Genomic DNA, 6,000 nt, shown 5'->3' on the forward strand with positions numbered 1-6,000 from the left:
GAGGGGCAGGTGGGAGATTCTCGGGTGGAGAAGGGGTGGAGCCCAGGCACCCAGGATGAGGAATCATCACATGCAAAGACACAGTGGGCGACTTCCCTGGTAGCACAGTGGTTAAGAATCAGCCTGCCAATGCAGGGGACACAGGTTGGATCCCTGGTCCAGGAAGATCCCACATGCCGCGGAGCAGCTAAGCCCGTGTGCCACAACTACTGAGCCCGCGAGCCACAACTACTGAGCCCACATGCCACAACTACTGAAGCCCACGCTCCTAGAGCCCGTGCTCCGCAACAAGAGAAGCCACTGCAATGAGAAACCCGCGCACTGCAACTAGAGAAAGCCCGCACGCAGCAACAGACCCAATGCAGCCAAAAATTAACAAATAAAATAAATAAATTTATTAATAAAAAACAAAGACAGTGGGAACAGAACACCTGCGGGGCACCTGAAGCAATATGGAATTGGCGGTGAGTGGGATGGAGGCGGCAGAGGGGTGTAGGAGGTGGAAGTGAAGAGGGAGAAAGGAGCCACACCTGGAGAGGTCTCTTAGGACATGCCGAGCTGTCCGTATCCTCTGTAGATCAGGGCTGGCAAACCGCGGCCCACAGGTCGAATCCAACCTGCCGCCTGTTTTTGTAAATGTTTTATTGGAACACAGCCCCACCTAGGCTAGGACAGCGGAGTCCACCGTATGGCCTGAAAATGTATTTGACCCTCTGCAGAGACAGTTTCGTTTCACCACGGAACAAGAATGAACAGGAGGCTGAGATCTTGCCGGCTGCAGGGTAGGCAGCAATGGAGTGAGGGAGGCTGCAGGCAGGGAGTGGGTACGGGGCTGTGGCTCCCTCCTGATGAGAGCTGGTGCCGACCTGAGCTAACGTGGTCGGGGGTGAGGGGGCTTAGCTTTACCGGAATGGCAAATAAAATCCTTCGATTAGTGGTGTCTGCCTGAAGCGCTGGGTTGAGAAAGATGCTGAGGATATAATTCTGCTCAGCAAGAAAGACTTCACTGACCCGTATTGCTTAAAAATAAATAAAAATAAAGAATTCTTCTTGGAATTTGCTCACATCTGAAAATTCTGAACAGCTCCCTTTTTCTCTCCCTCTTAATGACAGGACCTAGGAGGCTTGTCTAGGTGTTTACCCATAGCCCTCGCCTGCAAGCCCATTCTGCATCCTCAGGGAGGAGATGACCAGAGATGGAAGGCGGGGTGGGGTGGGTCCTGAGGCTGCCTGTGCTGCAGACCCCAGGAGCCAGCTCTGGGCTTTGGCCAGCAGAGGCCAGGGGAGAAGGCTCCATGGGTGGAGGGAGAGGCACTGAATGGAGCCGGCAGGAGGCCTGGGCTGTGAACTACAGGGAAAGAAGGCTTAGGAGTCATCCGAGTTGCCTCTGTAAGCAGGAGTGCTGGTCCCAGGGGCAATCTAGGTGTTTGGTGGTGACCTGAGAGTCGACAGAATTAGTTGTGAAGAAGATAATGCAGGTTAGTGCAGGTGGTTAGCATGTGGGCCTGGGTGGGACAGGAAATGGGCCTGTGAAAAGGTGATGGGACAACGCCTGATCGGCTCAGGCTCGGGGAAGGAAATATAAAGCCTCATCTTTTTCTGGGTGAGCGAACTGGGCATGGTGGGGTCCTCCTGTCCAAGTGCCAATGCAGAGGTGCAGGCAGGGCTACGGAGGGCTGTGGCCGGGGTTGGGGTCTGGACCAACCAAGGCTTAGGCATCATTTCCCCTGAACCCTGGGGCCTCTCTTGAGACATCTGTTGACTCAAAGAAAGACGCACAGCATAAGAGTTGTGAGTTTTAAGTTTTATTCAGGGTCCTGCTGAGGACTATAGCCCAGAGACACCACTCAGCAGCTCAGGGGAAACTGCTCTGAAGAAAGAGGGGAAAAGCCAGTTTATATATGATTTTTGGCTAGGAAACACTTGCAATCAAGCATACATCTTGGTAAAAGATTACTGCTAGTCACAAAGAACAGATATCTCAAGTTAATGATTTTAGTGCTGTCTTATGTATGGGAAGATGCAAAAATATAGGGTCATGGAAATTCTTCCTGAGATACACGTCTAACTATCTAGGGGCCCATTTATCCAAAGCACAGGGTGTCTCATCCTGTTTTTTTTACCCTGAATTCCTCTCAGGGGGCACTGCTGGTGGGACTGCAGTGGGTTAAGACTGTGCCCTTGTAGAACTGGGTGGCGAGCCACACTCTTTGTTCTTTGTTCACACATCTTTGGCTCCAAGTGTGCAGGATGGCTGTGAAAAAAACTGCACGTGAGGAATGAAACGGGAGGAATGTTCACTTCCTCAACCTGGAAAGACAGACAGGCCTCACGCTCCTCAGCCAGGCTCTCAGAGAAAAGGAGAGATGGGGACAGAAGGCCGACTGACTGTTGTTGCTTCAGGGGCTGCTGAGGCCCAAGAAAATCCACTTGGGTTGCCCAAGGCCTGGCAGGGACAGAGCCTAGGCCTTGGACTCCTCCAGTGGGAAGGTCAGACTGCCCAGGCGACATGGCAGGTGCCCTGCACGAGTCCACAGAGCTCCCCAGTCTCAAGAGCAGGGCGGGGGGAACCCCTGTGCGTGCCGTGGCCACCCAGGAAGACCCTGTGGGGGACATCTGGGAGCCTCTGGAGGTGGAGGCGGTGCTCAGGAACAGGAGGGGCAGCAATGACCACCCAGGACTGCGGCCAGGCCCCTTCCCGTGTTCCTATTCCCCTGAAATCCTCGGGACTCCTGATGAGCCCATGGAGTTGGGGGGAGGGGTCCTCCACAAATAAAAATTGGACGAGCCCCCGCGGGGAGATACAAGCTTGAGGTGAGATTAATTTAGTTTAGGAAAATGATGTTCGTTGTTTCTTTTACATTCCAGTGTTAAGGTTCAGTCGGGAGTAACAGAGATCCTAACTTTTACCCCCAAAACGTAAAAGTTATTGGAAAGAGGATGAGGAAGCAGCGGGAACCTAAAGACGGAGGTACAGAACAGTGTCCCGGCACTGGAACGCCAACAAGAATGAGCCATGCCCCTTTGCTGGCCTCTGCTTCTTTTCCCCCAGGGGTGGGGCAGACCCAGAGCTGACTCCTGTTGAGCACTTACTGTGTGCCAGACACTTACAGAATGGAGGAGTTTACACGCGTCGTTTAATCCTCATGGCAACCCCATGAGGTAGGTATTAATACTATTACTCCCATTTAGCAAATGTCTGATTGAGGCACAGAGAAGTTGAGTCATTTGCTGAAGGTCACACAGCCAGGACACGGAGGGACATATTCTCCAGAGAAACAAGGGTCATCATGAACTGGATGAGCACTCTAGATGCGTCTTCTACCCCTGGCCAGCCCCCTCCCAATAACGTGACAAGGCACCAGGGAGGACAGGCAGGAAGAAGGCGGACGGGTTATTGTTATCCACCAGTTTACACCACACTTCACACGTGTTCTCATCTCAGCCTCACCACAACTCCCTGAGGAAACGGAGACCCAGCAACGAAGTGACGGGCCTGGAGCCACTGCAGCTGCTGAGAGCTGGGGCCCGTCCAGGGTCTTGGGGGTGTTTTTCCTCACCTCAGCCTTGGCAAGCGTAGGGGGTGCTGCTGGCCCCGTTGGTGCAGCAAAGACAGACTGTGTGCAAGGCGTTCCGACCAAGTGGTGTGTTCAAGCTCTCCAGGTCCTGACGCTACAGGAGAGGAGCGGGCGGGGGGGCGCCGCAGTGAGGTCTCCGCGCTTAGGGAACTTGGATCCACCTGCAGCGCCCGCCCGCGGGAGCCGCCCTTTCTGTGGCTAGGGCTTTTGAGCTCATTTCCTGTCTCGGTTCTCTCTTTCCAGGTTGCGGGGAGGGGACGCACTTCCTTCCACAGAGGATGGGTGTGGCCAGGGCGGAGCGGGGCTGCGGAGAAGCGGCTCGCCCCGCCCTCCGGGGGCAGGAGGTGATGACGGGGGTGGGGGGGCGGCACTGCGGGGGTAGTTCTGACTCCTTGGCTTCCCTTCGCCGAGGCGGCTCCTGAATGGAGGTGCGGGCAGAGAGGCCCGTGAGGCTCTCAGGGTCCCTGGGGGCTGGAGGACCAGGCCTCTCGGGAAGGGTCACAGGCCCGCGATGGACAGACATCCCGCTTGGAGAAGAGAAGGATAAGGAGCTTTCTGGTCACCAGGGAGCGTGTGACCAGGCCCGGAAGAGCCACGCGCTCCCCTTCAGCCCCGTGGATGAGGTCTTTAGAGACCCCTGGAACCGTTCCTTGGCCAGGAGCAGGAGGGGTTTGCACCAGTTGATCCCTGAGGGGGGCTTCCCACTTGTGACCCCCAGAGCTTGCGTTGAACCCCTGGACTGTGTGCAGGAAATGCAAGGAGGGGGAGGGAGGGAGACAGACTCCAGGTGGGCTTGTTTAAAAGTGATCCCTGTTCCTGCCTACACCTACTAAATTAGAGGCAGGGCCCAGGACCTGCATTTTCACCAGCTCGCACTAAAATCGGAGACATACCGCACCGGCCCTTGTGCAGTTCCTCGACCACAGCTTCGTCTGCTCTGCCTCTGCCATTCCCCCAGATCTGCACAGTTCTCCCTCCGTGTCATTCAGGTCTCTTCCCGAATGTCCCTCAGAGAGTTCTTTCCTGACCTCCTGTTTGCAATGTTTGGGAAATACTTGTACTAAAAAAAATATTTGTTGTGAACCTAAAACTGAAATTGAACTGGGCATCCTGTATTTTTATTTGCTAAATGCGGCAATCGTTCTTTTATTAAATTTAATTTATTTATTTTTGGCTGCGTTGGGTCTTTGTTGCTTCACGCAGGCTTTCTCTAATTGCGGTGCGCAGGCTCTAGGCTCACGGGCTTCAGTAGTTGTGGCTCTAGAGCGCAGGCTCAGTAGTTGTGGCGCACGGGCTTAGTTGCTCCGTGGCATATGGGATCTTCCCGGACCAGGGCTCGAACCTGTGTCCCCTGCATTGGCAGGTGGATTCTTAACCCCTGCACCACCAGGGAAGCCCTAAATGTGGCAATCTTGAGGCAGAAGGACTCTGCACCCGCAACCCCCTGAGAGTAGGGCCATTTGGTAGTTGAAGTTTCCAGGAGCAGCAAACAGGGCTGTAGCTGCCACCCCGGCACAGCCCTGCCCTGAAAAGAAGGCAAATCCTCTTCTGGGGCTGTCCTGCATATCTGAAGAGGAGTGTGTAGGAACATCCAGGCTAGGAATTAAACCTAAGTGCTTTCTTCTCCCATATTCTCCTCCTTGGCCCTGCTTCCTGCCTCAAATGCTCAGGTGTTCTGCCTGAGTCCCCAGGTGATCACACACTGCATGGACTCTCTAGACAGGCCTGGGTATACTGTACTCTGGTAAGTGCTCCATGCAAGAATCAGGAAGGGGGAGATCTCCCCCCATCCCCCATGGGTTCTTTTGGTTGCTCTGATAATGAAATTGACACAAGACAGATTAACAGGAGGAAAAACAATTTCATTTGTATGCACAGAGGTCTTATAGAAATGGGACTCCCAAAGTGACCGAATCAGGGTGTTTATATACCATTTTTAGACAAAGAAATAATTATTTGTGAAGCTTTAACAAAGGGCCTCAGCACTTGGGGCTGCAGGCTAATGAAGAAGTAACAAAGTTTGCTAATACAGCTTTCTTGAATTCCCTGACTCTGGTGATAAGGATGCTTTTCTATCCTTTCCATATAGGGAGGATACCTTCATAGGGGAGATTTATTTACCACTTTCAGGGGGAAAGAGGGGAGTCAAAGTGTTTTTCTATGTCATTTTTTTGTCCCACTGGCTGTTTCTCAAATAAGTTTAATTCAGATAATCAATATGCCACTGCGATACATCTTGGGGTGGCCTGCTCTGAGCCCCAAAGGGACAGGGAGCCCCTGCCATAGGAAACAGACACCACAGGGCAGGCTCAGAAATACACAATGAGCTACCTGACCTTCACACCAGTAACCATGAGAACTTGTGGTTGGGGTGAGTTAGGAGTTGAATTGTGCCCTGCCCCCAGTTGGTATGTTGATGTCC

General features: G+C 53.4%; 1 protein-coding gene across 2 annotated transcripts in view; it reads right to left on the reverse strand.

Moving 5' to 3' along the window:
* The window catches only part of LBR (lamin B receptor), a 57,754-nt gene extending 53,959 nt beyond the window's left edge, over positions 1-3,795 (reverse strand). The window contains exon 1 of one of the 2 annotated variants that reach the window (XM_067028382.1): positions 3,561-3,795. The gene's annotated coding sequence lies outside the window, so the exon portion shown is untranslated. The remainder of the gene's footprint in view (positions 1-3,560) is intronic. The other variant, XM_067028387.1, reaches the window with a different exon arrangement.
* Positions 3,796-6,000: the final 2,205 nt, after the last annotated feature.

The sequence above is a fragment of the Kogia breviceps genome, chromosome 1 (assembly GCF_026419965.1).
Source record: "Kogia breviceps isolate mKogBre1 chromosome 1, mKogBre1 haplotype 1, whole genome shotgun sequence".
Classification (NCBI taxonomy): domain Eukaryota; kingdom Metazoa; phylum Chordata; class Mammalia; order Artiodactyla; family Physeteridae; genus Kogia; species Kogia breviceps.